Source organism: Oncorhynchus mykiss, chromosome 9, assembly GCF_013265735.2.
Source record: "Oncorhynchus mykiss isolate Arlee chromosome 9, USDA_OmykA_1.1, whole genome shotgun sequence".
In the NCBI taxonomy this organism is placed as follows: domain Eukaryota; kingdom Metazoa; phylum Chordata; class Actinopteri; order Salmoniformes; family Salmonidae; genus Oncorhynchus; species Oncorhynchus mykiss.
Window position 1 is genome coordinate 75,952,205 of NC_048573.1, and position 24,412 is coordinate 75,976,616.

At 50.2% G+C, this 24,412-nt stretch overlaps 1 protein-coding gene across 1 annotated transcript in view; it reads left to right on the forward strand.

Moving 5' to 3' along the window:
- The window catches only part of cacna1fb (calcium channel, voltage-dependent, L type, alpha 1F subunit), a 210,845-nt gene that overhangs the window by 124,977 nt on the left and 61,456 nt on the right, over positions 1 to 24,412 (forward strand). The window lies entirely within an intron of this gene.

Here is a 24,412-nt window from a genome sequence, read left to right on the forward strand (position 1 = left end):
TACCGGTACAGAGTCAATGTGGAGGCTATATACAGGGGGTACCGGTACAGAGTCAATGTGGAGGCTATATACAGGGGGTACCGGTACAGAGTCAATGTGGAGGCTATATACAGGGGGTACCGGTACAGAGTCAATGTGGAGGCTATATACAGGGGGTACCGGTACAGAGTCAATGTGGAGGCTATATACAGGGGGTACCGGTACAGAGTCAATGTGCAGGAGTACAGGTTAGTCGAGGTAATTGAGGTAATATGTAACAGGACCAGTCAAAAGTTTGGACACCATTCATTAATTCATTCAAGGGTTTTTCTTTATTTTTACAATTTTCTACATTGTAGAATAATAGTGAAGACATCAAAACTATGAAATAACACAAATGGAGTCATGTAGTAACCAAAAAAGTGTAAAAAAAATCAAAATACAGTTTACATTTGAGATTCTTCAAAGTAGCAAACCTTTGCCTTGATGACAGCTTTGCACACTCTTGGCATTCTCTCAAACAGCTTCATGAGGTAGTCACCTGGAATGCATTTCAATTAACAGGTGTGCCTTGTTCAAAGTGAATTTGTGGAATTTCTTTCCTTAATGCGTTTGAGCCAATCAGTTGTGTTGTGACAAGGTAGGGGTGGTAAACAGAAGACATATTCGGTGAAAGATCAAGTCCATATTATGGCAAGAACAGCTCAATAAGCAAAGAGAAATGACATTCCATCATTACTATAAAATATTAAGTCAGTCAAGAACATTTCAAGTGCAGTCGCGAAAACCGGTGATGAAACGGTCTCTCATGAGGACTGCCACAGGAAAGGAAGACCCAGAGTTACCTCTGCTATGATGAAACTGTCTCTCATGAGGACCGCCACAGGAAAGGAAGACCCAGAGTTACCTCTGCTATGATGAAACGGTCTCTCATGAGGACCGCCACAGGAAAGGAAGACCCAGAGTTACCTCTGCTATGATGAAACGGTCTCTCATGAGGACTGCCACAGGAAAGGAAGACCCAGAGTTACCTCTGCTATGATGAAACGGTCTCTCATGAGGACTGCCACAGGAAAGGAAGACCCAGAGTTACCTCTGCTATGATGAAACGGTCTCTCATGAGGACCGCCACAGGAAAGGAAGACCCAGAGTTACCTCTGCTATGATGAAACGGTATCTCATGAGGACACAGGAAAGGAAGACCCAGAGTTACCTCTGCTCTGATGAAACGGTCTCTCATGAGGACTGCCACAGGAAAGGAAGACCCAGAGTTACCTCTGCTATGATGAAACGGTCTCTCATGAGGACTGCCACAGGAAAGGAAGACCCAGAGTTACCTCTGCTCTGATGAAACGGTCTCTCATGAGGACTGCCACAGGAAAGGAAGACCCAGAGTTACCTCTGCTCTGATGAAACGGTCTCTCATGAGGACTGCCACAGGAAAGGAAGACCCAGAGTTACCTCTGCTATGATGAAACGGTCTCTCATGAGGACTGCCACAGGAAAGGAAGACCTGGAGTTACCTCTGCTATGATGAAACTGTCTCTCATGAGGACCGCCACAGGAAAGGAAGACCCAGAGTTACCTCTGCTATGATGAAACGGTCTCTCATGAGGACCGCCACAGGAAAGGAAGACCCAGAGTTACCTCTGCTATGATGAAACGGTCTCTCATGAGGACCGCCACAGGAAAGGAAGACCCAGAGTTACCTCTGCTATGATGAAACGGTCTCTCATGAGGACCGCCACAGGAAAGGAAGACCCAGAGTTACCTCTGCTATGATGAAACGGTCTCTCATGAGGACCGCCACAGGAAAGGAAGACCCAGAGTTACCTCTGCTATGATGAAACGGTCTCTCATGAGGACCGCCACAGAAAAGGAAGACCCAGAGTTACCTCTGCTATGATGAAACGGTCTCTCATGAGGACTGCCACAGGAAAGGAAGACCCAGAGTTACCTCTGCTATGATGAAACGGTCTCTCATGAGGACTGCCACAGGAAAGGAAGACCCAGAGTTACCTCTGCTATGATGAAACGGTCTCTTATGAGGACTGCCACAGGAAAGGAAGACCCAGAGTTACCTCTGCTATGATGAAACGGTCTCTCATGAGGACTGCCACAGGAAAGGAAGACCCAGAGTTACCTCTGCTGTGATGAAACGGTCTCTCATGAGGACACAGGAAAGGAAGACCCAGAGTTACCTCTGCTCTGATGAAACGGTCTCTCATGAGGACTGCCACAGGAAAGGTAGACCCAGAGTTACTTCTGCTATGATGAAACAGTCTCTCATGAGGACTGTCACAGGAAAGGAAGACCCAGAGTTACCTCTGCTCTGATGAAACGGTCTCTCATGAGGACTGCCACAGGAAAGGAAGACCCAGAGTTACCTCTGCTCTGATGAAACGGTCTCTCATGAGGACTGCCACAGGAAAGGAAGACCCAGAGTTACCTCTGCTATGATGAAATGGTCTCTCATGAGGACTGCCACAGGAAAGGAAGACCCAGAGTTACCTCTGCTATGATGAAACGGTCTCTCATGAGGACTGCCACAGGAAAGGAAGACCCAGAGTTACCTCTGCTATGATGAAAGGGTCTCTCATGAGGACTGCCACAGGAAAGGAAGACCCAGAGTTACCTCTGCTATGATGAAACGGTCTCTCATGAGGAATGCCACAGGAAAGGAAGACCCAGAGTTACCTCTGCTCTGATGAAACCGTCTCTCATGAGGACTGCCACAGGAAAGGAAGACCCAGAGTTACCTCTGCTCTGATGAAACGGTCTCTCATGAGGACTGCCACAGGAAAGGAAGACCCAGAGTTACCTCTGCTATGATGAAACGGTCTCTCATGAGGACCGCCACAGGAAAGGAAGACCCAGAGTTACCTCTGCTATGATGAAACGGTCTCTCATGAGGACTGCCACAGGAAAGGAAGACCCAGAGTTACCTCTGCTATGATGAAACGGTCTCTCATGAGGACTGCCACAGGAAAGGAAGACCCATAGTTACGTCTGCTATGATGAAACGGTCTCTCATGAGGACTGCCACAGGAAAGGAAGACCCAGAGTTACCTCTGCTATGATGAAACGGTCTCTCATGAGGACTGCCACAGGAAAGGAAGACCCAGAGTTACCTCTGCTATGATGAAACGGTCTCTCATGAGGACTGCCACAGGAAAGGAAGACCCAGAGTTACCTCTGCTATGATGAAACGGTCTCTCATGAGGACCGCCACAGGAAAGGAAGACCCAGAGTTACCTCTGCTATGATGAAACGGTCTCTCATGAGGACCGCCACAGGAAAGGAAGACCCAGAGTTACCTCTGCTATGATGAAACGGTCTCTCATGAGGACTGCCACAGGAAAGGAAGACCCAGAGTTACCTCTGCTATGATGAAACGGTCTCTTATGAGGACTGCCACAGGAAAGGAAGACCCAGAGTTACCTCTGCTATGATGAAACGGTTTCTCATGAGGACTGCCACAGGAAAGGAAGACCCAGAGTTACCTCTGCTATGATGAAACGGTCTCTCATGAGGACACAGGAAAGGAAGACCCAGAGTTACCTCTGCTCTGATGAAACGGTCTCTCATGAGGACTGCCACAGGAAAGGTAGACCCAGAGTTACCTCTGCTATGATGAAATGGTCTCTCATGAGGACTGTCACAGGAAAGGAAGACCCAGAGTTACCTCTGCTCTGATGAAACGGTCTCTCATGAGGACTGCCACAGGAAAGGAAGACCCAGAGTTACCTCTGCTATGATGAAACGGTCTCTCATGAGGACCGCCACAGGAAAGGAAGACCCAGAGTTAGCTCTGCTATGATGAAACGGTCTCTCATGAGGACCGCCACAGGAATGGAAGACCCAGAGTTACCTCTGCTCTGATGAAACGGTCTCTCATGAGGACTGCCACAGGAAAGGAAGACCCAGAGTTACCTCTGCTCTGATGAAACGGTCTCTCATGAGGACCGCCACAGGAAAGGAAGACCCAGAGTTACCTCTGCTATGATGAAACGGTCTCTCATGAGGACCGCCACAGGAAAGGAAGACCCAGAGTTACCTCTGCTATGATGAAACGGTCTCTCATGAGGACCGCCACAGGAAAGGAAGACCCAGAGTTACCTCTGCTATGATGAAACGGTCTCTCATGAGGACTGCCACAGGAAAGGAAGACCCAGAGTTACCTCTGCTATGATGAAACGGTCTCTCATGAGGACTGCCACAGGAAAGGAAGACCCAGAGTTACCTCTGCTATGATGAAACGGTCTCTTATGAGGACTGCCACAGGAAAGGAAGACCCAGAGTTACCTCTGCTCTGATGAAACGGTCTCTCATGAGGACTGCCACAGGAAAGGTAGACCCAGAGTTACCTCTGCTATGATGAAACGGTCTCTCATGAGGACTGTCACAGGAAAGGAAGACCCAGAGTTACCTCTGCTCTGATGAAACGGTCTCTCATGAGGACTGCCACAGGAAAGGAAGACCCAGAGTTACCTCTGCTCTGATGAAACGGTCTCTCATGAGGACTGCCACAGGAAAGGAAGACCCAGAGTTACCTCTGCTCTGATGAAACGGTCTCTCATGAGGACTGCCACAGGAAAGGAAGACCCAGAGTTACCTCTGCTCTGATGAAACGGTCTCTCATGAGGACTGCCACAGGAAAGGAAGACCCAGAGTTACCTCTGCTATGATGAAACGGTCTCTCATGAGGACTGCCACAGGAAAGGAAGACCCAGAGTTACCTCTGCTATGATGAAACGGTCTCTCATGAGGACTGCCACAGGAAAGGAAGACCCAGAGTTACCTCTGCTATGATGAAACGGTCTCTCATGAGGACCGCCACAGGAAAGGAAGACCCAGAGTTACCTCTGCTATGATGAAACGGTCTCTCATGAGGACCGCCACAGGAAAGGAAGACCCAGAGTTACCTCTGCTATGATGAAACGGTCTCTCATGAGGACCGCCACAGGAAAGGAAGACCCAGAGTTACCTCTGCTATGATGAAACGGTCTCTCATGAGGACCGCCACAGAAAAGGAAGACCCAGAGTTACCTCTGCTATGATGAAACGGTCTCTCATGAGGACTGCCACAGGAAAGGAAGACCCAGAGTTACCTCTGCTATGATGAAACGGTCTCTCATGAGGACTGCCACAGGAAAGGAAGACCCAGAGTTACCTCTGCTATGATGAAACGGTCTCTTATGAGGACTGCCACAGGAAAGGAAGACCCAGAGTTACCTCTGCTATGATGAAACGGTCTCTCATGAGGACTGCCACAGGAAAGGAAGACCCAGAGTTACCTCTGCTGTGATGAAACGGTCTCTCATGAGGACACAGGAAAGGAAGACCCAGAGTTACCTCTGCTCTGATGAAACGGTCTCTCATGAGGACTGCCACAGGAAAGGTAGACCCAGAGTTACTTCTGCTATGATGAAACAGTCTCTCATGAGGACTGTCACAGGAAAGGAAGACCCAGAGTTACCTCTGCTCTGATGAAACGGTCTCTCATGAGGACTGCCACAGGAAAGGAAGACCCAGAGTTACCTCTGCTCTGATGAAACGGTCTCTCATGAGGACTGCCACAGGAAAGGAAGACCCAGAGTTACCTCTGCTATGATGAAATGGTCTCTCATGAGGACTGCCACAGGAAAGGAAGACCCAGAGTTACCTCTGCTATGATGAAACGGTCTCTCATGAGGACTGCCACAGGAAAGGAAGACCCAGAGTTACCTCTGCTATGATGAAAGGGTCTCTCATGAGGACTGCCACAGGAAAGGAAGACCCAGAGTTACCTCTGCTATGATGAAACTGTCTCTCATGAGGAATGCCACAGGAAAGGAAGACCCAGAGTTACCTCTGCTCTGATGAAACCGTCTCTCATGAGGACTGCCACAGGAAAGGAAGACCCAGAGTTACCTCTGCTCTGATGAAACGGTCTCTCATGAGGACTGCCACAGGAAAGGAAGACCCAGAGTTACCTCTGCTATGATGAAACGGTCTCTCATGAGGACCGCCACAGGAAAGGAAGACCCAGAGTTACCTCTGCTATGATGAAACGGTCTCTCATGAGGACTGCCACAGGAAAGGAAGACCCAGAGTTACCTCTGCTATGATGAAACGGTCTCTCATGAGGACTGCCACAGGAAAGGAAGACCCATAGTTACGTCTGCTATGATGAAACGGTCTCTCATGAGGACTGCCACAGGAAAGGAAGACCCAGAGTTACCTCTGCTATGATGAAACGGTCTCTCATGAGGACTGCCACAGGAAAGGAAGACCCAGAGTTACCTCTGCTATGATGAAACGGTCTCTCATGAGGACTGCCACAGGAAAGGAAGACCCAGAGTTACCTCTGCTATGATGAAACGGTCTCTCATGAGGACCGCCACAGGAAAGGAAGACCCAGAGTTACCTCTGCTATGATGAAACGGTCTCTCATGAGGACCGCCACAGGAAAGGAAGACCCAGAGTTACCTCTGCTATGATGAAACGGTCTCTCATGAGGACTGCCACAGGAAAGGAAGACCCAGAGTTACCTCTGCTATGATGAAACGGTCTCTTATGAGGACTGCCACAGGAAAGGAAGACCCAGAGTTACCTCTGCTATGATGAAACGGTTTCTCATGAGGACTGCCACAGGAAAGGAAGACCCAGAGTTACCTCTGCTATGATGAAACGGTCTCTCATGAGGACACAGGAAAGGAAGACCCAGAGTTACCTCTGCTCTGATGAAACGGTCTCTCATGAGGACTGCCACAGGAAAGGTAGACCCAGAGTTACCTCTGCTATGATGAAATGGTCTCTCATGAGGACTGTCACAGGAAAGGAAGACCCAGAGTTACCTCTGCTCTGATGAAACGGTCTCTCATGAGGACTGCCACAGGAAAGGAAGACCCAGAGTTACCTCTGCTATGATGAAACGGTCTCTCATGAGGACCGCCACAGGAAAGGAAGACCCAGAGTTAGCTCTGCTATGATGAAACGGTCTCTCATGAGGACCGCCACAGGAATGGAAGACCCAGAGTTACCTCTGCTCTGATGAAACGGTCTCTCATGAGGACTGCCACAGGAAAGGAAGACCCAGAGTTACCTCTGCTCTGATGAAACGGTCTCTCATGAGGACCGCCACAGGAAAGGAAGACCCAGAGTTACCTCTGCTATGATGAAACGGTCTCTCATGAGGACCGCCACAGGAAAGGAAGACCCAGAGTTACCTCTGCTATGATGAAACGGTCTCTCATGAGGACCGCCACAGGAAAGGAAGACCCAGAGTTACCTCTGCTATGATGAAACGGTCTCTCATGAGGACTGCCACAGGAAAGGAAGACCCAGAGTTACCTCTGCTATGATGAAACGGTCTCTCATGAGGACTGCCACAGGAAAGGAAGACCCAGAGTTACCTCTGCTATGATGAAACGGTCTCTCATGAGGACTGCCACAGGAAAGGAAGACCCAGAGTTACCTCTGCTATGATGAAACGGTCTCTCATGAGGACTGCCACAGGAAAGGAAGACCCAGAGTTACCTCTGCTATGATGAAACGGTCTCTCATGAGGACTGCCACAGGAAAGGAAGACCCAGAGTTACCTCTGCTATGATGAAACGGTCTCTCATGAGGACACAGGAAAGGAAGACCCAGAGTTACCTCTTCTCTGATGAAACGGTCTATCATGAGGACACAGGAAAGGAAGACCCAGAGTTACCTCTGCTCTGATGAAACGGTCTCTCATGAGGACTGCCACAGGAAAGGAAGACCCAGAGTTACCTCTGCTATGATGAAACGGTCTCTCATGAGGACTGCCACAGGAAAGGAAGACCCAGAGTTACCTCTGCTATGATGAAACGGTCTCTTATGAGGACTGCCACAGGAAAGGAAGACCCAGAGTTACCTCTGCTCTGATGAAACGGTCTCTCATGAGGACTGCCACAGGAAAGGTAGACCCAGAGTTACCTCTGCTATGATTAAACGGTCTCTCATGAGGACTGTCACAGGAAAGGAAGACCCAGAGTTACCTCTGCTCTGATGAAACGGTCTCTCATGAGGACTGCCACAGGAAAGGAAGACCCAGAGTTACCTCTGCTCTGATGAAACGGTCTCTCATGAGGACTGCCACAGGAAAGGAAGACCCAGAGTTACCTCTGCTCTGATGAAACGGTCTCTCATGAGGACTGCCACAGGAAAGGAAGACCCAGAGTTACCTCTGCTCTGATGAAACGGTCTCTCATGAGGACTGCCACAGGAAAGGAAGACCCAGAGTTACCTCTGCTATGATGAAACGGTCTCTCATGAGGACTGCCACAGGAAAGGAAGACCCAGAGTTACCTCTGCTATGATGAAACGGTCTCTCATGAGGACTGCCACAGGAAAGGAAGACCCAGAGTTACCTCTGCTATGATGAAACGGTCTCTCATGAGGACCGCCACAGGAAAGGAAGACCCAGAGTTACCTCTGCTATGATGAAACGGTCTCTCATGAGGACCGCCACAGGAATGGAAGACCCAGAGTTACCTCTGCTCTGATGAAACGGTCTCTCATGAGGACTGCCACAGGAAAGGAAGACCCAGAGTTACCTCTGCTCTGATGAAACGGTCTCTCATGAGGACCGCCACAGGAAAGGAAGACCCAGAGTTACCTCTGCTATGATGAAACGGTCTCTCATGAGGACTGCCACAGGAAAGGAAGACCCATAGTTACGTCTGCTATGATGAAACGGTCTCTCATGAGGACTGCCACAGGAAAGGAAGACCCAGAGTTACCTCTGCTATGATGAAACGGTCTCTCATGAGGACTGCCACAGGAAAGGAAGACCCAGAGTTACCTCTGCTATGATGAAACGGTCTCTCATGAGGACTGCCACAGGAAAGGAAGACCCAGAGTTACCTTTGCTATGATGAAACGGTCTCTCATGAGGACCGCCACAGGAAAGGAAGACCCAGAGTTACCTCTGCTATGATGAAACGGTCTCTCATGAGGACCGCCACAGGAAAGGAAGACCCAGAGTTACCTCTGCTATGATGAAACGGTCTCTCATGAGGACTGCCACAGGAAAGGAAGACCCAGAGTTACCTCTGCTATGATGAAACGGTCTCTTATGAGGACTGCCACAGGAAAGGAAGACCCAGAGTTACCTCTGCTATGATGAAACGGTCTCTCATGAGGACTGCCACAGGAAAGGAAGACCCAGAGTTACCTCTGCTATGATGAAACGGTCTCTCATGAGGACACAGGAAAGGAAGACCCAGAGTTACCTCTGCTCTGATGAAACGGTCTCTCATGAGGACTGCCACAGGAAAGGTAGACCCAGAGTTACCTCTGCTATGATGAAATGGTCTCTCATGAGGACTGCCACAGGAAAGGAAGACCCAGAGTTACCTCTGCTATGATGAAACGGTCTCTCATGAGGACACAGGAAAGGAAGACCCAGAGTTACCTCTTCTCTGATGAAACGGTCTCTCATGAGGACTGCCACAGGAAAGGAAGACCCAGAGTTACCTCTGCTATGATGAAACGGTCTCTTATGAGGACTGCCACAGGAAAGGAAGACCCAGAGTTACCTCTGCTCTGATGAAACGGTCTCTCATGAGGACTGCCACAGGAAAGGTAGACCCAGAGTTACCTCTGCTATGATGAAACGGTCTCTCATGAGGACTGTCACAGGAAAGGAAGACCCAGAGTTACCTCTGCTCTGATGAAACGGTCTCTCATGAGGACTGCCACAGGAAAGGAAGACCCAGAGTTACCTCTGCTCTGATGAAACGGTCTCTCATGAGGACTGCCACAGGAAAGGAAGACCCAGAGTTACCTCTGCTCTGATGAAACGGTCTCTCATGAGGACTGCCACAGGAAAGGAAGACCCAGAGTTACCTCTGCTCTGATGAAACGGTCTCTCATGAGGACTGCCACAGGAAAGGAAGACCCAGAGTTACCTCTGCTATGATGAAACGGTCTCTCATGAGGACTGCCACAGGAAAGGAAGACCCAGAGTTACCTCTGCTATGATGAAACGGTCTCTCATGAGGACTGCCACAGGAAAGGAAGACCCAGAGTTACCTCTGCTATGATGAAACGGTCTCTCATGAGGACCGCCACAGGAAAGAAAGACCCAGAGTTACCTCTGCTATGATGAAACGGTATCTCATGAGGACACAGGAAAGGAAGACCCAGAGTTACCTCTGCTATGATGAAACGGTCTCTCATGAGGACCGCCACAGGAAAGGAAGACCCAGAGTTACCTCTGCTATGATGAAACGGTCTCTCATGAGGACCGCCACAGGAATGGAAGACCCAGAGTTACCTCTGCTCTGATGAAACGGTCTCTCATGAGGACTGCCACAGGAAAGGAAGACCCAGAGTTACCTCTGCTCTGATGAAACGGTCTCTCATGAGGACCGCCACAGGAAAGGAAGACCCAGAGTTACCTCTGCTATGATGAAACGGTCTCTCATGAGGACTACCACAGGAAAGGAAGACCCATAGTTACGTCTGCTATGATGAAACGGTCTCTCATGAGGACTGCCACAGGAAAGGAAGACCCAGAGTTACCTCTGCTATGATGAAACGGTCTCTCATGAGGACTGCCACAGGAAAGGAAGACCCAGAGTTACCTCTGCTATGATGAAACGGTCTCTCATGAGGACTGCCACAGGAAAGGAAGACCCAGAGTTACCTCTGCTATGATGAAACGGTCTCTCATGAGGACCGCCACAGGAAAGGAAGACCCAGAGTTACCTCTGCTATGATGAAACGGTCTCTCATGAGGACCGCCACAGGAAAGGAAGACCCAGAGTTACCTCTGCTATGATGAAACGGTCTCTCATGAGGACTGCCACAGGAAAGGAAGACCCAGAGTTACCTCTGCTATGATGAAACGGTCTCTTATGAGGACTGCCACAGGAAAGGAAGACCCAGAGTTACCTCTGCTATGATGAAACGGTCTCTCATGAGGACTGCCACAGGAAAGGAAGACCCAGAGTTACCTCTGCTATGATGAAACGGTCTCTCATGAGGACACAGGAAAGGAAGACCCAGAGTTACCTCTGCTCTGATGAAACGGTCTCTCATGAGGACTGCCACAGGAAAGGTAGACCCAGAGTTACCTCTGCTATGATGAAATGGTCTCTCATGAGGACTGCCACAGGAAAGGAAGACCCAGAGTTACCTCTGCTATGATGAAACGGTCTCTCATGAGGACACAGGAAAGGAAGACCCAGAGTTACCTCTTCTCTGATGAAACGGTCTCTCATGAGGACTGCCACAGGAAAGGAAGACCCAGAGTTACCTCTGCTATGATGAAACGGTCTCTTATGAGGACTGCCACAGGAAAGGAAGACCCAGAGTTACCTCTGCTCTGATGAAACGGTCTCTCATGAGGACTGCCACAGGAAAGGTAGACCCAGAGTTACCTCTGCTATGATGAAACGGTCTCTCATGAGGACTGTCACAGGAAAGGAAGACCCAGAGTTACCTCTGCTCTGATGAAACGGTCTCTCATGAGGACTGCCACAGGAAAGGAAGACCCAGAGTTACCTCTGCTCTGATGAAACGGTCTCTCATGAGGACTGCCACAGGAAAGGAAGACCCAGAGTTACCTCTGCTCTGATGAAACGGTCTCTCATGAGGACTGCCACAGGAAAGGAAGACCCAGAGTTACCTCTGCTCTGATGAAACGGTCTCTCATGAGGACCGCCACAGGAAAGGAAGACCCAGAGTTACCTCTGCTATGATGAAACGGTCTCTCATGAGGACTGCCACAGGAAAGGAAGACCCAGAGTTACCTCTGCTATGATGAAACGGTCTCTCATGAGGACAGCCACAGGAAAGGAAGACCCAGAGTTACCTCTGCTATGATGAAACGGTCTCTCATGAGGACCGCCACAGGAAAGGAAGACCCAGAGTTACCTCTGCTATGATGAAACGGTCTCTCATGAGGACCGCCACAGGAATGGAAGACCCAGAGTTACCTCTGCTCTGATGAAACGGTCTCTCATGAGGACTGCCACAGGAAAGGAAGACCCAGAGTTACCTCTGCTCTGATGAAACGGTCTCTCATGAGGACCGCCACAGGAAAGGAAGACCCAGAGTTACCTCTGCTATGATGAAACGGTCTCTCATGAGGACCGCCACAGGAAAGGAAGACCCAGAGTTACCTCTGCTATGATGAAACGGTCTCTCATGAGGACCGCCACAGGAAAGGAAGACCCAGAGTTACCTCTGCTATGATGAAACGGTCTCTCATGAGGACCGCCACAGGAAAGGAAGACCCAGAGTTACCTCTGCTATGATGAAACGGTCTCTCATGAGGACCGCCACAGGAAAGGAAGACCCAGAGTTACCTCTGCTATGATGAAACGGTCTCTCATGAGGACCGCCACAGGAAAGGAAGACCCAGAGTTACCTCTGCTATGATGAAACGGTCTCTCATGAGGACCGCCACAGGAAAGGAAGACCCAGAGTTACCTCTGCTATGATGAAACGGTCTCTCATGAGGACCGCCACTGGAAAGGAAGACCCAGAGTTACCTCTGCTATGATGAAACGGTCTCTCATGAGGACTGCCACAGGAAAGGAAGACCCAGAGTTACCTCTGCTATGATGAAACGGTCTCTCATGAGGACTGCCACAGGAAAGGAAGACCCAGAGTTACCTCTGCTATGATGAAACGGTCTCTCATGAGGACTGCCACAGGAAAGGAAGACCCAGAGTTACCTCTGCTATGATGAAACGGTCTCTCATGAGGACTGCCACAGGAAAGGAAGACCCAGAGTTACCTCTGCTATGATGAAACGGTCTCTCATGAGGACTGCCACAGGAAAGGAAGACCCAGAGTTACCTCTGCTATGATGAAACGGTCTCTCATGAGGACCGCCACAGGAAAGGAAGACCCAGAGTTACCTCTGCTATGATGAAACGGTCTCTCATGAGGACCGCCACAGGAAAGGAAGACCCAGAGTTACCTCTGCTATGATGAAACGGTCTCTCATGAGGACTGCCACAGGAAAGGAAGACCCAGAGTTACGTCTGCTATGATGAAACGGTCTCTTATGAGGACTGCCACAGGAAAGGAAGACCCAGAGTTACCTCTGCTATGATGAAACGGTCTCTCATGAGGACTGCCACAGGAAAGGAAGACCCAGAGTTACCTCTGCTATGATGAAACGGTCTCTCATGAGGACACAGGAAAGGAAGACCCAGAGTTACCTCTGCTCTGATGAAACAGTCTCTCATGAGGACTGCCACAGGAAAGGTAGACCCAGAGTTACCTCTGCTATGATGAAATGGTCTCTCATGAGGACTGTCACAGGAAAGGAAGACCCAGAGTTACCTCTGCTCTGATGAAACGGTCTCTCATGAGGACTGCCACAGGAAAGGAAGACCCAGAGTTACCTCTGCTATGATGAAACGGTCTCTCATGAGGACCGCCACAGGAAAGGAAGACCCAGAGTTACCTCTGCTATGATGAAACGGTCTCTCATGAGGACCGCCACAGGAATGGAAGACCCAGAGTTACCTCTGCTCTGATGAAACGGTCTCTCATGAGGACTGCCACAGGAAAGGAAGACCCAGAGTTACCTCTGCTCTGATGAAACGGTCTCTCATGAGGACCGCCACAGGAAAGGAAGACCCAGAGTTACCTCTGCTATGATGAAACGGTCTCTCATGAGGACCGCCACAGGAAAGGAAGACCCAGAGTTACCTCTGCTATGATGAAACGGTCTCTCATGAGGACCGCCACAGGAAAGGAAGACCCAGAGTTACCTCTGCTATGATGAAACGGTCTCTCATGAGGACTGCCACAGGAAAGGAAGACCCAGAGTTACCTCTGCTATGATGAAACGGTCTCTCATGAGGACTGCCACAGGAAAGGAAGACCCAGAGTTACCTCTGCTATGATGAAACGGTCTCTCATGAGGACACAGGAAAGGAAGACCCAGAGTTACCTCTGCTCTGATGAAACGGTCTCTCATGAGGACTGCCACAGGAAAGGAAGACCCAGAGTTACCTCTGCTATGATGAAACGGTCTCTCATGAGGACTGCCACAGGAAAGGAAGACCCAGAGTTACCTCTGCTATGATGAAACGGTCTCTTATGAGGACTGCCACAGGAAAGGAAGACCCAGAGTTACCTCTGCTCTGATGAAACGGTCTCTCATGAGGACTGTCACAGGAAAGGAAGACCCAGAGTTACCTCTGCTCTGATGAAACGGTCTCTCATGAGGACTGCCACAGGAAAGGAAGACCCAGAGTTACCTCTGCTCTGATGAAACGGTCTCTCATGAGGACTGCCACAGGAAAGGAAGACCCAGAGTTACCTCTGCTCTGATGAAACGGTCTCTCATGAGGACTGCCACAGGAAAGGAAGACCCAGAGTTACCTCTGCTCTGATGAAACGGTCTCTCATGAGGACTGCCACAGGAAAGGAAGACCCAGAGTTACCTCTGCTATGATGAAACGGTCTCTCATGAGGACTGCCACAGGAAAGGAAGACCCAGAGTTACCTCTGCTATGATGAAACGGTCTCTCATGAGGACTGCCACAGGAAAGGAAGACCCAGAGTTACCTCTGCTATGATGAAACGGTCTCTCATGAGGACCGCCACAGGAAAGGAAGACCCAGAGTTACCTCTGCTATGATGAAACGGTCTCTCATGAGGACCGCCACAGGAATGGAAGACCCAGAGTTACCTCTGCTCTGATGAAACGGTCTCTCATGAGGACTGCCACAGGAAAGGAAGACCCAGAGTTACCTCTGCTATGATGAAACGGTCTCTCATGAGGACCGCCACAGGAAAGGAAGACCCAGAGTTACCTCTGCTATGATGAAACGGTCTCTCATGAGGACCGCCACAGGAAAGGAAGACCCAGAGTTACCTCTGCTATGATGAAACGGTCTCTCATGAGGACCGCCACAGGAAAGGAAGACCCAGAGTTACCTCTGCTATGATGAAACGGTCTCTCATGAGGACTGCCACAGGAAAGGAAGACCCAGAGTTACCTCTGCTATGATGAAACGGTCTCTTATGAGGACTGCCACAGGAAAGGAAGACCCAGAGTTACCTCTGCTATGATGAAACGGTCTCTCATGAGGACTGCCACAGGAAAGGAAGACCCAGAGTTACCTCTGCTATGATGAAACGGTCTCTCATGAGGACACAGGAAAGGAAGACCCAGAGTTACCTCTGCTCTGATGAAACGGTCTCTCATGAGGACTGCCACAGGAAAGGTAGACCCAGAGTTACCTCTGCTATGATGAAATGGTCTCTCATGAGGACTGCCACAGGAAAGGAAGACCCAGAGTTACCTCTGCTATGATGAAACGGTCTCTCATGAGGACACAGGAAAGGAAGACCCAGAGTTACCTCTTCTCTGATGAAACGGTCTCTCATGAGGACTGCCACAGGAAAGGAAGACCCAGAGTTACCTCTGCTATGATGAAACGGTCTCTTATGAGGACTGCCACAGGAAAGGAAGACCCAGAGTTACCTCTGCTCTGATGAAACGGTCTCTCATGAGGACTGCCACAGGAAAGGTAGACCCAGAGTTACCTCTGCTATGATGAAACGGTCTCTCATGAGGACTGTCACAGGAAAGGAAGACCCAGAGTTACCTCTGCTCTGATGAAACGGTCTCTCATGAGGACTGCCACAGGAAAGGAAGACCCAGAGTTACCTCTGCTCTGATGAAACGGTCTCTCATGAGGACTGCCACAGGAAAGGAAGACCCAGAGTTACCTCTGCTCTGATGAAACGGTCTCTCATGAGGACTGCCACAGGAAAGGAAGACCCAGAGTTACCTCTGCTCTGATGAAACGGTCTCTCATGAGGACTGCCACAGGAAAGGAAGACCCAGAGTTACCTCTGCTATGATGAAACGGTCTCTCATGAGGACTGCCACAGGAAAGGAAGACCCAGAGTTACCTCTGCTATGATGAAACGGTCTCTCTTGAGGACTGCCACAGGAAAGGAAGACCCAGAGTTACCTCTGCTATGATGAAACGGTCTCTCATGAGGACCGCCACAGGAAAGGAAGACCCAGAGTTACCTCTGCTATGATGAAACGGTCTCTCATGAGGACCGCCACAGGAATGGAAGACCCAGAGTTACCTCTGCTCTGATGAAACGGTCTCTCATGAGGACTGCCACAGGAAAGGAAGACCCAGAGTTACCTCTGCTCTGATGAAACGGTCTCTCATGAGGACCGCCACAGGAAAGGAAGACCCAGAGTTACCTCTGCTATGATGAAACGGTCTCTCATGAGGACCGCCACAGGAAAGGAAGACCCAGAGTTACCTCTGCTATGATGAAACGGTCTCTCATGAGGACCGCCACAGGAAAGGAAGACCCAGAGTTACCTCTGCTATGATGAAACGGTCTCTCATGAGGACCGCCACAGGAAAGGAAGACCCAGAGTTACCTCTGCTATGATGAAACGGTCTCTCATGAGGACCGCCACAGGAAAGGAAGACCCAGAGTTACCTCTGCTATGATGAAACGGTCTCTCATGAGGACCGCCACAGGAAAGGAAGACCCAGAGTTACCTCTGCTATGATGAAACGGTCTCTCATGATGACCGCCACAGGAAAGGAAGACCCAGAGTTACCTCTGCTATGATGAAACGGTCTCTCATGAGGACCGCCACAGGAAAGGAAGACCCAGAGTTACCTCTGCTATGATGAAACGGTCTCTCATGAGGACTGCCACAGGAAAGGAAGACCCAGAGTTACCTCTGCTATGATGAAACGGTCTCTCATGAGGACTGCCACAGGAAAGGAAGACCCAGAGTTACCTCTGCTATGATGAAACGGTCTCTCATGAGGACTGCCACAGGAAAGGAAGACCCAGAGTTACCTCTGCTATGATGAAACGGTCTCTCATGAGGACTGCCACAGGAAAGGAAGACCCAGAGTTACCTCTGCTATGATGAAACGGTCTCTCATGAGGACTGCCACAGGAAAGGAAGACCCAGAGTTACCTCTGCTATGATGAAACGGTCTCTCATGAGGACCGCCACAGGAAAGGAAGACCCAGAGTTACCTCTGCTATGATGAAACGGTCTCTCATGAGGACCGCCACAGGAAAGGAAGACCCAGAGTTACCTCTGCTATGATGAAACGGTCTCTCATGAGGACTGCCACAGGAAAGGAAGACCCAGAGTTACGTCTGCTATGATGAAACGGTCTCTTATGAGGACTGCCACAGGAAAGGAAGACCCAGAGTTACCTCTGCTATGATGAAACGGTCTCTCATGAGGACTGCCACAGGAAAGGAAGACCCAGAGTTACCTCTGCTATGATGAAACGGTCTCTCATGAGGACACAGGAAAGGAAGACCCAGAGTTACCTCTGCTCTGATGAAACGGTCTCTCATGAGGACTGCCACAGGAAAGGTAGACCCAGAGTTACCTCTGCTATGATGAAATGGTCTCTCATGAGGACTGTCACAGGAAAGGAAGACCCAGAGTTACCTCTGCTCTGATGAAACGGTCTCTCATGAGGACTGCCACAGGAAAGGAAGACCCAGAGTTACCTCTGCTATGATGAAACGGTCTCTCATGAGGACCGCCACAGGAAAGGAAGACCCAGAGTTACCTCTGCTATGATGAAACGGTCTCTCATGAGGACCGCCACAGGAATGGAAGACCCAGAGTTACCTCTGCTCTGATGAAACGGTCTCTCATGAGGACTGCCACAGGAAAGGAAGACCCAGAGTTACCTCTGCTCTGATGAAACGGTCTCTCATGAGGACCGCCACAGGAAAGGAAGACCCAGAGTTACCTCTGCTATGATGAAACGGTCTCTCATGAGGACCGCCACAGGAAAGGAAGACCCAGAGTTACCTCTGCTATGATGAAACGGTCTCTCATGAGGACCGCCACAGGAAAGGAAGACCCAGAGTTACCTCTGCTATGATGAAACGGTCTCTCATGAGGACTGCCACAGGAAAGGAAGACCCAGAGTTACCTCTGCTATGATGAAACGGTCTCTCATGAGGACTGCCACAGGAAAGGAAGACCCAGAGTTACCTCTGCTATGATGAAACGGTCTCTCATGAGGACACAGGAAAGGAAGACCCAGAGTTACCTCTGCTCTGATGAAACGGTCTCTCATGAGGACTGCCACAGGAAAGGAAGACCCAGAGTTACCTCTGCTATGATGAAACGGTCTCTCATGAGGACTGCCACAGGAAAGGAAGACCCAGAGTTACCTCTGCTATGATGAAACGGTCTCTTATGAGGACTGCCACAGGAAAGGAAGACCCAGAGTTACCTCTGCTCTGATGAAACGGTCTCTCATGAGGACTGTCACAGGAAAGGAAGACCCAGAGTTACCTCTGCTCTGATGAAACGGTCTCTCATGAGGACTGCCACAGGAAAGGAAGACCCAGAGTTACCTCTGCTCTGATGAAACGGTCTCTCATGAGGACTGCCACAGGAAAGGAAGACCCAGAGTTACCTCTGCTCTGATGAAACGGTCTCTCATGAGGACTGCCACAGGAAAGGAAGACCCAGAGTTACCTCTGCTCTGATGAAACGGTCTCTCATGAGGACTGCCACAGGAAAGGAAGACCCAGAGTTACCTCTGCTATGATGAAACGGTCTCTCATGAGGACTGCCACAGGAAAGGAAGACCCAGAGTTACCTCTGCTATGATGAAACGGTCTCTCATGAGGACTGCCACAGGAAAGGAAGACCCAGAGTTACCTCTGCTATGATGAAACGGTCTCTCATGAGGACCGCCACAGGAAAGGAAGACCCAGAGTTACCTCTGCTATGATGAAACGGTCTCTCATGAGGACCGCCACAGGAATGGAAGACCCAGAGTTACCTCTGCTCTGATGAAACGGTCTCTCATGAGGACTGCCACAGGAAAGGAAGACCCAGAGTTACCTCTGCTATGATGAAACGGTCTCTCATGAGGACCGCCACAGGAAAGGAAGACCCAGAGTTACCTCTGCTATGATGAAACGGTCTCTCATGAGGACCGCCACAGGAAAGGAAGACCCAGAGTTACCTCTGCTATGATGAAACGGTCTCTCATGAGGACCGCCACAGGAAAGGAAGACCCAGAGTTACCTCTGCTATGATGAAACGGTCTCTCATGAGGACCGCCACAGGAAAGGAAGACCCAGAGTTACCTCTGCTATGATGAAACGGTCTCTCATGAGGACCGCCACAGGAAAGGAAGACCCAGAGTTACCTCTGCTATGATGAAACGGTCTCTCATGAGGACCGCCACAGGAAAGGAAGACCCAGAGTTACCTCTGCTATTATGAAACGGTCTCTCATGAGGACCGCCACAGGAAAGGAAGACCCAGAGTTACCTCTGCTATGATGAAACGGTCTCTCATGAGGACTGCCACAGGAAAGGAAGACCCAGAGTTACCTCTGCTATGATGAAACGGTCTCTCATGAGGACTGCCACAGGAAAGGAAGACCCAGAGTTACCTCTGCTATGATGAAACGGTCTCTCATGAGGACTGCCACAGGAAAGGAAGACCCAGAGTTACCTCTGCTATGATGAAACGGTCTCTCATGAGGACTGCCACAGGAAAGGAAGACCCAGAGTTACCTCTGCTATGATGAAACGGTCTCTCATGAGGACTGCCACAGGAAAGGAAGACCCAGAGTTACCTCTGCTATGATGAAACGGTCTCTCATGAGGACCGCCACAGGAAAGGAAGACCCAGAGTTACCTCTGCTATGATGAAACGGTCTCTCATGAGGACCGCCACAGGAAAGGAAGACCCAGAGTTACCTCTGCTATGATGAAACGGTCTCTCATGAGGACTGCCACAGGAAAGGAAGACCCAGAGTTACGTCTGCTATGATGAAACGGTCTCTTATGAGGACTGCCACAGGAAAGGAAGACCCAGAGTTACCTCTGCTATGATGAAACGGTCTCTCATGAGGACTGCCACAGGAAAGGAAGACCCAGAGTTACCTCTGCTATGATGAAACGGTCTCTCATGAGGACACAGGAAAGGAAGACCCAGAGTTACCTCTGCTCTGATGAAACGGTCTCTCATGAGGACTGCCACAGGAAAGGTAGACCCAGAGTTACCTCTGCTATGATGAAATGGTCTCTCATGAGGACTGCCACAGGAAAGGAAGACCCAGAGTTACCTCTGCTATGATGAAACGGTCTCTCATGAGGACCGCCACAGGAAAGGAAGACCCAGAGTTACCTCTGCTATGATGAAACGGTCTCTCATGAGGACCGCCACAGGAATGGAAGACCCAGAGTTACCTCTGCTCTGATGAAACGGTCTCTCATGAGGACTGCCACAGGAAAGGAAGACCCAGAGTTACCTCTGCTCTGATGAAACGGTCTCTCATGAGGACCGCCACAGGAAAGGAAGACCCAGAGTTACCTCTGCTATGATGAAACGGTCTCTCATGAGGACCGCCACAGGAAAGGAAGACCCAGAGTTACCTCTGCTATGATGAAACGGTCTCTCATGAGGACCGCCACAGGAAAGGAAGACCCAGAGTTACCTCTGCTATGATGAAACGGTCTCTCATGAGGACCGCCACAGGAAAGGAAGACCCAGAGTTACCTCTGCTATGATGAAACGGTCTCTCATGAGGACTGCCACAGGAAAGGAAGACCCAGAGTTACGTCTGCTATGATGAAACGGTCTCTTATGAGGACTGCCACAGGAAAGGAAGACCCAGAGTTACCTCTGCTATGATGAAACGGTCTCTCATGAGGACTGCCACAGGAAAGGAAGACCCAGAGTTACCTCTGCTATGATGAAACGGTCTCTCATGAGGACTGCCACAGGAAAGGAAGACCCAGAGTTACCTCTGCTATGATGAAACGGTCTCTTATGAGGACTGCCACAGGAAAGGAAGACCCAGAGTTACCTCTGCTATGATGAAACGGTCTCTCATGAGGACTGCCACAGGAAAGGAAGACCCAGAGTTACCTCTGCTATGATGAAATGGTCTCTCATGAGGACACAGGAAAGGAAGACCCAGAGTTACCTCTGCTCTGATGAAACGGTCTCTCATGAGGACTGCCACAGGAAAGGTAGACCCAGAGTTACCTCTGCTATGATGAAACGGTCTCTCATGAGGACTGTCACAGGAAAGGAAGACCCAGAGTTACCTCTGCTCTGATGAAACGGTCTCTCATGAGGACTGCCACAGGAAAGGAAGACCCAGAGTTACCTCTGCTCTGATGAAACGGTCTCTCATGAGGACTGCCACAGGAAAGGAAGACCCAGAGTTACCTCTGCTCTGATGAAACGGTCTCTCATGAGGACTGCCACAGGAAAGGAAGACCCAGAGTTACCTCTGCTCTGATGAAACGGTCTCTCATGAGGACTGCCACAGGAAAGGAAGACCCAGAGTTACCTCTGCTATGATGAAACGGTCTCTCATGAGGACTGCCACAGGAAAGGAAGACCCAGAGTTACCTCTGCTATGATGAAACGGTCTCTCATGAGGACTGCCACAGGAAAGGAAGACCCAGAGTTACCTCTGCTATGATGAAACGGTCTCTCATGAGGACCGCCACAGGAAACGAAGACCCAGAGTTACCTCTGCTATGATGAAACGGTCTCTCATGAGGACCGCCACAGGAATGGAAGACCCAGAGTTACCTCTGCTCTGATGAAACGGTCTCTCATGAGGACTGCCACAGGAAAGGAAGACCCAGAGTTACCTCTGCTCTGATGAAACGGTCTCTCATGAGGACCGCCACAGGAAAGGAAGACCCAGAGTTACCTCTGCTATGATGAAACGGTCTCTCATGAGGACCGCCACAGGAAAGGAAGACCCAGAGTTACCTCTGCTATGATGAAACGGTCTCTCATGAGGACACAGGAAAGGAAGACCCAGAGTTACCTCTTCTCTGATGAAACGGTCTCTCATGAGGACACAGGAAAGGAAGACCCAGAGTTACCTCTGCTCTGATGAAACGGTCTCTCATGAGGACTGCCACAGGAAAGGAAGACCCAGAGTTACCTCTGCTATGATGAAACGGTCTCTCATGAGGACTGCCACAGGAAAGGAAGACCCAGAGTTACCTCTGCTATGATGAAACGGTCTCTCATGAGGACTGCCACAGGAAAGGAAGACCCAGAGTTACCTCTGCTATGATGAAACGGTCTCTCATGAGGACTGCCACAGGAAAGGAAGACCCAGAGTTACCTCTGCTATGATGAAACGGTCTCTCATGAGGACACAGGAAAGGAAGACCCAGAGTTACCTCTGCTCTGATGAAACGGTCTCTCATGAGGACTGCCACAGGAAAGGTAGACCCAGAGTTACCTCTGCTATGATGAAACGGTCTCTCATGAGGACTGTCACAGGAAAGGAAGACCCAGAGTTACCTCTGCTCTGATGAAACGGTCTCTCATGAGGACTGCCACAGGAAAGGAAGACCCAGAGTTACCTCTGCTCTGATGAAACGGTCTCTCATGAGGACTGCCACAGGAAAGGAAGACCCAGAGTTACCTCTGCTATGATGAAACGGTCTCTCATGAGGACTGCCACAGGAAAGGAAGACCCAGAGTTACCTCTGCTATGATGAAACGGTCTCTCATGAGGACTGCCACAGGAAAGGAAGACCCAGAGTTACCTCTGCTATGATGAAACGGTCTCTCATGAGGACCGCCACAGGAAAGGAAGACCCAGAGTTACCTCTGCTATGATGAAACGGTCTCTCATGAGGACCGCCACAGGAATGGAAGACCCAGAGTTACCTCTGCTCTGATGAAACGGTCTCTCATGAGGACCGCCACAGGAAAGGAAGACCCAGAGTTACCTCTGCTCTGATGAAACGGTCTCTCATGAGGACCGCCACAGGAAAGGAAGACCCAGAGTTACCTCTGCTATGATGAAACGGTCTCTCATGAGGACTGCCACGGGAAAGGAAGACCCAGAGTTACCTCTGCTATGATGAAACGGTCTCTCATGAGGACCTCCACGGGCAAGGAAGACCCAGAGTTACCTCTGCTATGATGAAACGGTCTCTCATGAGGACTGCCACAGGAAAGGAAGACCCAGAGTTACCTCTGCTATGATGAAACGGTCTCTCATGAGGACCGCCACAGGAAAGGAAGACCCAGAGTTACCTCTGCTATGATGAAACGGTCTCTCATGAGGACTGCCACAGGAAAGGAAGACCCAGAGTTACCTCTGCTATGATGAAACGGTCTCTCATGAGGAACGCCACAGGAAAGGAAGACCCAGAGTTACCTCTGCTATGATGAAACGGTCTCTCATGAGGACCGCCACAGGAAAGGAAGACCCAGAGTTCCCTCTGCTATGATGAAACGGTCTCTCATGAGGACACAGGAAAGGAAGACCCAGAGTTACCTCTGCTATGATGAAACGGTCTCTCATGAGGACCGCCACAGGAAAGGAAGACCCAGAGTTACCTCTGCTATGATGAAACGGTCTGTCATGAGGACCGCCACAGGAAATGAAGACCCAGAGTTACCTCTGCTATGATGAAACGGTCTCTCATGAGGACTGCCACAGGAAAGGAAGACCCAGAGTTACCTCTGCTATGATGAAACGGTCTCTCATGAGGACCTCCACGGGAAAGGAAGACCCAGAGTTACCTCTGCTATGATGAAACGGTCTCTCATGAGGACCGCAACAGGAAAGGAAGACCCAGAGTTACCTCTGCTATGATGAAACGGTCTCTCATGAGGACCGCCACAGGAAAGGAAGACCCAGAGTTACCTCTGCTATGATGAAACGGTCTCTCATGAGGACTGCCACAGGAAAGGAAGACCCAGAGTTACCTCTGCTATGATGAAACGGTCTCTCATGAGGACTGCCACAGGAAAGGAAGACCCAGAGTTACCTCTGCTCTGATGAAACGGTCTCTCATGAGGACCGCCACAGGAAAGGAAGACCCAGAGTTACCTCTGCTATGATGAAACGGTCTCTCATGAGGACCGCCACAGGAAAGGAAGACCCAGAGTTACCTCTGCTATGATGAAACGGTCTCTCATGAGGACCGCCACAGGAAAGGAAGACCCAGAGTTACCTCTGCTATGATGAAACGGTCTCTCATGAGGACCGCCACAGGAAAGGAAGACCCAGAGTTACCTCTGCTATGATGAAACGGTCTCTCATGAGGACCGCCACAGGAAAGGAAGACCCAGAGTTACCTCTGCTATGATGAAACGGTCTCTCATGAGGACCGCCACAGGAAAGGAAGACCCAGAGTTACCTCTGCTATGATGAAACGGTCTCTCATGAGGACCGCCACAGGAAAGGAAGACCCAGAGTTACCTCTGCTATGATGAAACGGTCTCTCATGAGGACCGCCACAGGAAAGGAAGACCCAGAGTTACCTCTGCTATGATGAAACGGTCTCTCATGAGGACCGCCACAGGAAAGGAAGACCCAGAGTTACCTCTGCTATGATGAAACGGTCTCTCATGAGGACCGCCACAGGAAAGGAAGACCCAGAGTTAC